The sequence below is a fragment of the Mus musculus genome, chromosome Y (assembly GCF_000001635.26).
Source record: "Mus musculus strain C57BL/6J chromosome Y, GRCm38.p6 C57BL/6J".
Classification (NCBI taxonomy): domain Eukaryota; kingdom Metazoa; phylum Chordata; class Mammalia; order Rodentia; family Muridae; genus Mus; species Mus musculus.
In genome coordinates this window covers 82930761-82943315 of record NC_000087.7, presented here as the reverse complement: position 1 = coordinate 82943315, position 12555 = coordinate 82930761, and positions in this window count along the sequence as shown.

Genomic DNA, 12555 nt, shown 5'->3' with positions numbered 1-12555 from the left:
AACCCATTTGGCCCTTTTCACTATATCCACCTTCAATCATGGCCATAGGTGAAAGATTGGTACAGCTCTCATTAACCCCACAAAGTAACCATTGATCAAAAGGGTTAGCATCTGCCCGATCAGAATCCATGAAGTTAAAATCATGTCCAGCAAGGATTTCATTAATCTCTACACTTACATGTGGGGAAAAGGAAAAAAAAAATCCTTCAACCACCCAAAAGGTTTTTCTGGCCTGGCACCCAGTCCAAGGAAGCATGGAGTCCTCCGAGGATCTTCCTTTACAAAAGGGTGCCATTCTGGGTTGCTGGGGCAGTGCTTTCCTGGATTTATGACTAGGCCTCCAGCCTTGGATTATCAAGGCATTGGCTAATATTTCAGAGTGGGTTCCCCAAGCAGCTGCTTTCAACCAGGCCACTGATTGATTTTAGAAGGATATACACTGGCGTTGGTCTTTCAATTCAGAGATCATTACAAAGCACAGGCTTCCTTTGAGGGAGAAGTTCTGTTTTCCATCAGAACCTGAATTTGTCCATCTAATGGTAAAAAGGCAAGTCCCAGCTCCTTATCAGTAGTAAAGAAATGTGGAAAAACTTGTGCACTGTGCATGACAGGCATGAACAGAATGCTAGACATAATACCCCAACACAATTCCCCCGATATACTAGGAACCATGATCTCCAGTAGAAGGGTCATTATCCATCGTTGTTTCCAGAATTCCCTCTTTTGTCCACATCTTCTGAAGGGGAGATCCTTCAGATGAGGCATTCTGGAACCCAAAGGGGATTGTCTTCTTCCTGTGGAAAGACACAAATAACTCCTTTGGATCTTATTAAAATAGGATGCAGGCCTCTACATTTTCCAGTTAAGACAACTTTCCATTTGATAATTTCTCTAGATCTGTTTGGTTCTGAACAGTGATGATCAGCTGCAGTGTGGCCTTGCTCATCAATATTCAAAAAATTAAGAGTAAAGAGTACCATGGAGATGTCCACTCTCAGTGTTAAGGGTAAGAGCCTCATTGACTCACCCTTTCTTTTTGATAAGGTAAGTTTTAACAGTGTGGTGGGAACGTTCTACAATGTCTTGTCCCTGTATGGCAAACCAGTTAAATAAGTTACATTCCTCTGTAGACAGAACTGTTGAAAATTTTGAGAGGTGTAGGCCAGTCCATTATCTGTTCTAAGAAATTTGGTTTGTCCCCAAGCACTCCAAGCTTCAAGGCAAAGTTGAATTACATGTGTGGCTTTTTCTTAGTAGAGGATCAGTTTTACTGCCCTCTTTTCTCTCTCCCCTTCCTTCTGAATCCCTGGGAGGGCCCTTTTTCTTAGACATGTCTTTCTTTTTTCGAGCTCCCATTCTCTCATTCTGTTAGGTTTCTGACATACTGTCCTGAACCTTTTCTAGTATTCCCTGTCCCTCCACATTGGCTGTTTGGCAGGTTTCATCCTCTAGACAGTTTTATATCAGCTTGCAAATGCCTTGGTGCCCAGGCGTAAGTCTCCCTCTTCATGCTTAAGGTCAAGGTCACTTCCTAGCTTACTACATAAGGCTACAGTTAGAGACCCCGAACAAGAATACCAGGGAGAAATGCGATCCACTTCCTTAACAAAGTTCTGCAGTGTACTGGAGGCAACCTGCCTGTAATGCAGTGATCACTGACTGTGAGGAGGCCATGATAGAGTGAGTCCCTGCTCCGATCTACACCCCATTTATAGTACTGCTTAAGCAAAGCGAAAGTAAACACAGTACTCTGTTCCCTTGTCTACGGAAGGCTTAGAAGATACCTCAGTGCTGCCACTTATCTACGTCGGACTGACAACACCTCATTTTTCAGCACCAGCCTCGATGGACCTCAAATTTCAGCACCAGCCTCGATGGACAGAATAAGAAACAGAATGAGGGCCAGGGCAACCAAGACTAGAGCTTCTACTGCCCCTTCCTAGGGTGCATCTAGAGTAAGACCGAAATCAATAGGGATAAGAGGGTCACGATGAGACATACCTCTCCAAACTTACCTTTTCCCTGCAGTTCTGAATCCACCCCATTTCCAGGGGTTCTCCTCAATGCCAGCGATGTTGATCCTGGCTTTATGGCACCGGATGACCTGCGCTACCATCTCGCCAGCAAGAACACATGCAGGACACTCAGATCTTTCTGCAGTAAAGCTTTAATACATCTCCAGAGATAGATGAACAGCTTCAAGACAGGAGACCCAGAGAGCAGAAAACCCCTCCCTTATATAGGTTGCAAAGTATGGTTAGAAATACGGTTGGAGACGTGAATCACCGGAATTGTCTGCCCACCATCAGCCTGATGACGCCATTGGAGTGGCAGGGCTCAGGTAATGGAACGATACCCTGACGCCTGAGCGTACTCACCATGAGCAATGTTGACAATGGTGTTGTCAGCACCATCTTGTATTGGTGACCGTGAGGGCGGCTCCTCACAGTGGTAGAAGTAATTGCAGGGTTTCTCTGATCCTGATTTGAATTTGGTACCTGATATCTGTCTAGATAAGTGTCCATTTTATCCAGACTTTCAAGTTTTGTTGAGTACAGCCTTGAATAGTAGGATCTGATGATATTGAAAATTTACTAAATTTCTGGTGTTATTTCTCCCTTTTCATTTCTGATTTTGCTAAATTGGATGCTGTCCTTGTGTTCTTTATTTAGTCTGTCTAATGGTTTATCTATCTTGTTGATTTTTTCAAAGAAAAAGCTCCCAGTTTGTTTGATTATTTTTGTATTGTTCCTTTGTTTCCACTTGGTTGATTTTAGCACTGAGTTTGATTATTTCCTGACTTCAACTCCTTTTGGGTGAATTTGCTTCTTTTTGTTCTATAGTGTTAAGGTGTGATGTCAACCTACTCCTATATCCTCTCTCCGGTTTTTTTTTAGAGGCATTCAGAGAGAGCTATGAGTGTTCCTCTTAGGGCTATTTTCATTGTGTTCCATAACTTGCAGTATGTTGTAGCTACATTTTCATTAAACTCTGAAAAGTCTTTAATTTAGTTCTATATTTCTTCCTTGACTGTTTTGTCACTGACTAGATTGTTGTACACATTCCACGTGTATGTGCGTTTTCAATTATTTATATTATTGTTGAAGTTAGTCTGTGGTGATCTGATAGGAAGCAGAAAATTATTTCAATAATTTTATATCTGTTGAGGCATGTTATGTGACTGAGTGTATGGTCAATTTTGGAGAAGGCATCGTGAAGTCCTGAGAAGAAGGGACATTCGTTTGTTTTAGGATAAAATGTTCTATAGATATCACCTAAACGTATTTGCTTCATAAATTCTGCAAGTTTCACCATGTATCTTTTTAGTTTTAGTTTCCAGGATCTGTCCATTAATGAGGGAGGGGTGTTGAAGTCTTCCAATATTATTGTGTGTGGTACAATGTGAGTTTTGAGCTTTACTAAAGTTTCTTTTATGAATGTGGATGTCATTGCATTTGGAGTATATATGTTTAGATTTGGGAGTCCATCTTGGTAAATATTAACTTTAATGAATATGACGTTTCCCGCCTTGCCTATTTTAATAACTTTTGGTTGAAAGTCAATTTTATTTGATATTAGAATGGCTGCTCCACCTTATTTCTTCGGATCATTTGCTTGGAAAGTTCTTTTCCAGCCTTTTAGTCTGAGGTAATGTCTGACTTTGTCCTTGGTGTTTGTTTTTGGTATGCTGAATATTGCTTACACATCCATTTTTTTATTCTATGCCTTTTTACTGGTGAACTGAGTCCACTGATATTAAGAGATACTAAGAAAAGTCCTTGTTGCTTCCTGTTATTTTTGTTATTAGAGTTGGAATTTTGTTCATGTAGCTATCTTCTTTTAGGTTTCCTTCACCTTTAATTTCTTCTTTTTTCTCGAGTGTAATTTCCCTCTTTATATTGAAATTGTCCCTTTATTATCGTTTGATGTGCTGGATGCATTGGAAGATATTGTGTAAATATTGTTTTGTCACAGAATACCTTGTTTTCCCAAGCTATGTTAAAAGAGTTTTGCTTCATGTCTTGGCTGGCATTTCTGCTCTCTTACATTCTGTATGACTTCAGCCCTAGATTTTCTCCTTTCATAGTCTCAGGGGAGAAGTTATGTGTAATCCTGATAGATCTTGCTTTATATATTACTTGACCATTTTCCCTTACTGCTTTTAATATTCTTTCTTTGTTTTGTGCATTTGGTGTTTTGACTATTATATGATGGCAGAAATTATTTTTTTCCGGTCCAAATAATTTGGCGTTCTGTGGTCTCCTTGTTTATTCATGAGCATATCTTTCTTTAAGTTAGGGATTTTTTTTCTATAACATTGGTAAAAATATTCACTAGCCCTATAATTTGGAAACCTTACTTCTTATCTATGCCTATACTGGATTTCATGTACGTAATTATGTCATTTCTAAAAGCTGTTTCAAAAATTCACCTGGGCAGTATTTCCTGAGAAATTCAAATCATTAATACTTTATTCCCTTTTACTAATATAGCATATTATGTTTCCATTTTCTGTTGTCCATATAGTACAGAGCCCAGCATTTGACAAAGATGAGAATATATCACCTCAGGTAGAAACAGATGAAGATACGGTGTAATATTTTCAATTTTTTCCCATTTCAATAGAGTACTTCAAAAGTGGTGTTTGTGATCCCTTGACTGGAGAAGTAGATTCAGGAAAAAGAGTAATTCAGGGTCAGATGCTCTTATATGTGTAGTTCAAGACCAGATTGTGGTCCTTTAGACCTTGTGATCACAAAAACATAGCAACTAGTACAATACAACCACCTGCATGAGATGTTCCCAGATATACACACAAAGAAAAGGAGAACCATTATAAAAATAATAGAAGCACCATTTGGGAAGAAGAAGGATCTCAGCAATGGTAGTACAGTTATGAAGAAGTGCTGTGAGGTGTAAATGTATGAATTGTTTAAAGTAAATATTACAAGTTTTTTTTTTGGAATTCTACCATGTATTTTATATGGATATGACATATGGTTCAAATCAAATATTATATATTCATTAAAAATAATTAAAATAATTTTCTGTGTAAAGTTTTTTGTGTGGTAGAAAAAAATGTCCTATGGTGAGACTCCAACTTAAAGTGTATCTCGCAGGAAGGTAAATCCCCTAGACGTTTCCAAGCTTGTTTTCCCTGATCTCTGAAAATACAGCTAGGAAGAAGCTCTTTGTTCTCTATAGCCAGCAAAAAGGCTTTTTGTTTCTATACTTTTCAACCAGAGATGCCTGCCTTCCTGTGCCAAGGACAAGGAGATAAAAATTTAGAAAGGACTCACGCCCCACTCCTGCCTTGTAAATTTCACCAAGAACATCAGGAAGAGAAGAACTCCCTTGCCCACATTTCCCAACTCCACCCAACTCTCCTCCCAACTCTTCCCAATTCCCCAGCTAGCTGCTAAAAGCCCCTTACTGTCACAGCTCGGTGTCAAACTCCCCTGCCCTGCTAGGCAGAGTGACTTTGTCCTCAGCCAGCTAATAGTAAAACCTCTTGCAGTTTGCATCAGTTGTGGTTTTCTCTTGGGTCATTGGGGTGCTGGCCAGCTCATCCCGGGACTTGAGAGGAGGCCCAGCTTCTGAGGTCTTACATTTGGGGGCTTCTCCACCATGATTTGTGGCCTACCCCAATTCTCAGAGACCCTGCTTGGAGGTAGGATTCTATCTTTGTCTGTATCTTTGTCTCTATCTTTTTCTATAACTTTCCTCTATCTTTGTCTCTAATATTTGTGCCAGCTCTGTTTGAATTCACTATTCTCCGTTTGCAGTTGTAAATGCTCGTGAGAACAACGAACTCCCTTTTTCAGATGGAAAAGTGTTACTGACAGACATGTCAGGAGAAACCGGCTGCCACCCTTTGGGACATCCCTGGAGTTCTGAGGGAGTTCTAGGGATACCTGGAGATCTCCTATCAGTGTGCCAAGTGAGAGTGTGCTCACTCGGCTGTCTGTTTCTGTTACTGGGTGCCAAGTGAGTGTGTGCTTTCTTGGCCATCTTATTGGGGCCTGGTCTTGGTTATTGTAATCTTTTTTGTGTATATGTTTTTTTTTCCCTGTATGTGACTCTGATGATGGGACCGACTATTATCATACCCCTTGGACTGACCCTTGATCACTCGACTGAAATTAAGACTAACACTCACATTCTCTCTGTGGATGTCTGAAATCGATTTTAGAGAACTTTCTGATCTACAGAATGGCCAGCTTTGATGATAGTTGGCCACTAGAGGGCACTCTTTGTTTGGTTCTGTTTTCAGCTCTTAAAGTTGTTTTACAGAGGGGACCAGGGTCTCAGCCAGATTACGTGCCATACATTCTCATCTAGAAAAATTTAGCACAGGATCCCCCCTCTCCCATCCTGTTTAAAGCCTTGGGTTAAAAAGAATAATCCAGGCTCCCCAGTCCTGGCCCTCTGCCACCCAGAGGTGAAAAAAAAAGTTAAAACTGGCACAGGTTGAACTGCAGCCCTCGGTTTCTCCCAAGATCTATCCAGAGTTAGAAGAACCTCCAAAATGGCATAGCACCCCACCCCCATATTCCCAACTGGTCCCCTCCAAGAACTCTCAACAGGGTGCCACTAGATATTTGGGGAGGGACCAGTTGCTAAAGCCCAAGGCCAGCGAGCTCGAAGCCCAGAGTGACCAGATTCAACCATTGCACTGCCTTTATGTACTTATGACCCTCCTCCAGCAGGCCCCAGACAACTGCTGACCCTTCAGTAATGGCCCTTTTCCTCCTCTGAACTCTATAACTGGAAGGCTAATCACACCTCCCTTCTTTGAAAACCCCTCTAGCCTGCTAATCTAATGGAATCTCTCATATTCTCTCTTCAGCCTACTTGGGATGACTGTCAGCAGCTACTGATTCTTTCACCACAGAGGAGAAGGAGAGGATTCTGAGAGGAAAGAAAGAGCATGCTGGGGGCCAATTGACTACCAATAAAACTTCTGAATGAAATGGATGCAGCCTTCCCTCTGACATGTCCTGACAGGACTGACCATATGGAGCAATTGACAATTTTCAGCTGGGCTCTGATAATAGAACTGAAAGGAGCTGGCAGGTGCCCCACCAATTTGGCCAAGGTAAGAGAGATCCTACAAGAGAAAAAGGAGCCCCCAGCAGTGTTTTTAGAATACCTCTGAAAGGTATAGAGGTGTTACACTACCTTTGACCCTACTTCGGCGTGCCAGCATGTGACAAGTGTCATGGCTTCCATTGGGCAGTATTCTTCTGACATTAGGAAAAGGTTACAGCGTCTAGAGAGTCCGAAAACATTATCTTTACAACATCTGTTTAAGGAGTCAGAGAAAGTGTACCATAAGAGAGAGAGTGAGAAGTCAGCACCAGGGTATATTGTGCTCTGAGTCTGCAGACACGCTTAAGGTCCCCAAAAGACCCTAAATGGGATCATAAGACCTCTGGTGAACGGAACACAACCTCTGCTCCAATCCAATCTCACAGGTTCTTAGACTGCATTAATTAGGGAAGCAGAAAAACTGGCCTGACAATGGTCACAAGTCCCTCTGGTCTGTGCCAGCACCTGGCCAACTTGTTGGACGGAGTCTGAGGACAGCCCCAAGGTCCTCACAGAAACATCCACGAGATCTTAAGACCTTTGTGAATGGAAAACCACTTCTGCTCCAATCCTATCATGCAGGACCTGAGACTGCATTCATTAGGGAAGCAGATAAACCGGCCTGACCAGGGTCACAAGTCCCTTCCAATCCTTTACAGCACTGGGCACCTTGGGGGCAGAGTCTGTGGACACCCCAAAGGTCCCCACAGGACTCTCCATGGGATCTTAGTACCTCTAGTGAGTGGATTACAACATCTGCCAGGAGGAAGGTTCGAACACCAGATATCTGGGACCCTTCTCTGCAAGAGGAGATCTTGCCTGCAGAGAGTACTCTGAACACTCAAACTCAGGAGAAAACTAGTCTGCGAAGTCTGCTGATAGAGGCTAACATAATCACCTGACCATCGTTATGGCAACTATTAGAAAACAAAGCATTTAATTGGAGGCTTTGTTACATTTTCAGAAGATTGGTCAATCATCACGGGAGGTACCCCATCACTGGAGCAATAGAGAACTATTGATCCTTAGGCAAAGAGAGAGATTCCGCCATTGTATTGGCTTCTTGAAAACTCAAACTCATCCTTGTTGACACACCTATCCTCCAATGAAGCCACACCTTCTCGTATTCCTTCTAATCTTTAAACTCACTGCCACTTCCTGGTAATGAAATATTCATATGTATGTGTCTATAGGGGATTTATTATTCAAACCACCACTTTTCCCATTGCTCGATCAGCTATTTTTTTTAAATATAACCTAAAGGGCTCCCATTTATTAAGGACTACTTATGAGCTTAGCCACAGTGATGGGCCCTCCCACATCAATCATTAGACTAGAAAATAACCCATAGACTTACCTAATGACTAAGTGATTGGAGACAGATGTTCAATTGTTCTCTCTTCTCAGGTAACTGTAGATTGTCAAGATGGGAAAAAATAATGTTCCATCACAGTAATGTTTAACTTACTCCATAACCTACACAAACATTACTCAACACCATCTATTGCATTCTGCACCTGCATAGACACACTTCCATGTATGACATAAGTGAAGGGTGACTACCTCCATCAGCAAGGATACTCAATAATATGTGACATGAACTGAATATTTCCTATAGCCTCACAACCCCCACATTCTACTGTGTGTTACACTTATTGGGGGACTTGCTAATCTGTCCAATATCCTGCCACCAAAGCTATGACAAAAAAAAAATCCTCATCAGGAAATCCAATGAATTTTACCTGATTTCTTTCTCCTGAGGCAACTGAGAGTTATCCCTTAATGCTTATATTAGTGTCTGATTCATCTGTAATAAACCCACTACTATTAACAGCTACATCACAGGAGGTATGACAAATACCATCTCCCATGAGTTGGCCAAGCCTTTTCAGCAGCTTTTTTGAAGTATCCTTTCTATACTAAAAAATCCATTGATTCCTTTATTTTTAAGTGTGTAATTTAATGATTTTAACACATTTTCACCTCCGTTCCATTTTCCCATCATTTTCTGCTACTTCATATGATATTGCAATCTATTAAAATATAGTAGTGAATACAGTGAAAGGACCAGTGTGTGAAGCAGCAAATTTCTTTATTTCTCAGACAACAGATACACTGCCAGAATCTTCCAGGTACAACTGCTTGGTAACTTTGTGTCTAATGTTAGCATGATTCTTCCAGAAAAAAGCTTAAAGAATTAAACCATGGTTACTCTGGACCAGACAAGTCAGTATCACTAGTGAAAAACATTCATGTAAATCATTTTCATCACTGTTACAATGTGCCTTAGCAGCAAGGAAAACAGGTCCATGGTCACAAGAGTATGAAAGAGGCATCAAGGAGCACAGTTGTCCAACTTATTAGCAGCCAGTAAGCATCAACACAGGAAGCGACCAAAGACAATAAATACCTTCCAAGACATGTTCCCAATGACCATGTTCCTTTACAAGTGCCTCACCCCTTCCATGCACACCCATCAATCAATTAACTCATTGATTAAAGCCCTCAGGGTCCAATCACTTTTCAGATTGTATATATTGTTCTACCTTTGAACATTGTATTTCGGAACAAAATCTTCATCAAAGACCCACGACTGACATTGCAAACCCATTTCACCACAGAATTCTTTATGTTACAAAATGTGATAGGATCTATCTGTCTCTTTAAGGGTATCTCTGTCTAGCAGTTACAAAAGCAGAACGTCCAGGCCAACAGAATCATCACCACCATGAGCTTTTTTTTTTTTTTTAATATGAGTTCAAGAAGAAGGAAAATGCAATGCAAGTTAAGGGTCTTGATCCCCTATCCATCCATCTTAAAGCCATAGGGTGGACCCAGAAGTTTAGGTCAAAAGTGTAAATTTCACCTATACTACAAACAACTGTGATGATTTCTAGCCATCTCCAGTTTCAGTGTGGTATTTAGTCCCACCATCTACATCAAGGCATATTGCCTAATGTGAAATAATGCCAGCTGTTTATTGCAAAAACCACTATGTGTTGACTTGGATGTAAAATGAGACATCTATAATATAGATACACTTGTACACACACACATACTCACAGAAAGAGGCAAGAAGTAGAGGAGCTGAGTCTTAGGATCCCTCAATGAAGAGATAGTGGAAATCTTTTAAGGCAGAGATGTCATTGAGAAACTGTATGTCTCTATCTGCACAAAATCAGGCCAGTCTGCCTTCCATCAATGAGTTGTAGGTTCTCACTATCCATCATCCCCACTTGAGAAGGTATGGACAGTTAATGAAAGATGGAGAGTCAGTTTTCATCAAAGGTATGCCCTTTGAAGGTTATAGGTTGGCCAGGCACTACTGGTAGCCCCATATCCAAGATTTTATGGGCAACACAATTGATTTGAATGGGTTTTATCAAAAGGGAGAAAAGGAGACATGAATTTGGAAGGAGGATTTAGGTGGAAATGGATCTGGTTTTGGTTCGGGAGGAGTTATTAAGAGAACTGGAAAGTAAATTACATCAAAATATATTGTATGAATTTCTCAAGTTATTAATGAATGTAGTTCTTAATATACAATATCTGTACTGAACCTATACAGACGACTTATATTTCCATCTCCTAAATAACAAACCCTTGTATAACAGTTTCATTACATTAAGGGCAAAAGTAATCCAGAGATTATTTAAAATAAAGAAGGATCAGAGGTGATGGCCCAGGGGCAAATTCATGTGTGTGTTCATTTACTTACAACACCAGTGCTTAGGATTTTTAGAGGGGCAGAGACAGGAAGATGAATATGACTTCCTGAAAGCCAGCCTCACTTTTAGCTCAGCAGGAAACCCTATCAAAAGCAGATAAATTAGGGAGTGAAGGAGCAAATCATACTATGCCCTTCCCTAGCCTCTGAACTTACCTGTACAGATCTGTGTGCAGAAACACATGAATATAATTAAAATATACAAGAGCTTATCTTGCATAGCTTATATGCAGTGTTTTGTTATCTTAGCCTAGAGTCCTGAGGACTTTATATCATTAGAGTTCCTGAAGCAAACTCCCCAGATATAGTTGATGGGTATATCTTGTTACTATGCAAAGAGACCTCAGTTAAATTTGTGTGTCAGTGACTCCAAAACACCTTTCCTTCTCTACCTTCCTTTATATGGCACAGAACGACCTGTAAATAATTAAAATATGAAAACAAAACTTTTTCACGAATTTAGGCTTGTGTTAAAATAATATTTATAACATTTTATTGAATGGAACAGAAATCTTCAGCTCCCAGGAGAAATACAGTGAATCCTGTAGGCTTCTGTTTTGTCCCATTATGAAAAAAATTAATTGCAAATCGACAGTTCCCACACTTTTTCCTAAATCAGGATGAAGGGATATGTTTCCATACAAATAAGTAATGCCAAAGTGATTAATCAAGTAGAAATGTGGCAGGGTTAGGATGCCTTTGGCTGATGTGACAATGATGACTGATTAGTCTCTTGTTATGCAAATAACCCTAACCTCTAAGAAAAGAAAAGTAATGATATAAAATATTCCAAGAAGTGGCATGGAAAATTATTACTTGATTACAATTTCTTTTACATACTTTATTAGTTTGAATAATTGTGGCTCACAGCAGATCAAATATTCAAAGGAGTTAGTTTTCCAGGTGGTGGGACGTTTAGAAAGAATTAGGATTTGTGTTTTCATTAAAAGTGATTTGGCACAGGGCTTGAAATATCAAACAACCATTGAAATATCAAAAACTCTCTCTCATTCTCTCTCTCTCTCTTTCTCTCTCTATTTCTCTCTCTCTTTCTCTCTCTCTGTCACTCTCTCTCAGTCTCTCTCATGTTTTAAGCCATTCATCAAGTGGTTGACATCTAGTATTAATCCATTGCGTGTTAATTATACAGAGTAAGGCAATCAACATTTATGATATGGATGTGAAATGGTCTTTCTTTTTTTTTTTTTTTTTTTTTTTTTTTTTTTTTTTAGTTAACTCAACCTGGGAATATAGAACCTCAGATAAAGAACTGCCTCCATCACATTGGCCAGTTGCCACAACTTTAAGGAAGGATCTTTCTTGGATGGCTGTTGTTGAAGGGTCTAGCCCACTATGGGTAGTGTCATCATCTATGAAAAGGATATACAAAGTGTGGTGGTGACCGTGGAAGGGCCAGAAATTGATGTTTCTGGAAGAACTGAAGATCTATATGGCATGAAAAATTAAAGTGCCCGCTAATTTGTAAGTAAATTCCATACTTACCAGCGTTCAATATTTTGTCTACCCATATTTCAAAAGTAAAATTATCAAATATATTTCACCCTGTGTTACTGCATTTAATCTATGAAATTACTTGTAACCAGAAATACTGAAAAAATTTAAAGGCCTTTAAAACATGACTGGTTGATATTGGGTTTGTTTAACTTTATCACAACTTTGAAGGCAGGACCAAGAGCTAGATTGTCTTCTCATTTTACAAAGAATCCATGATTCAA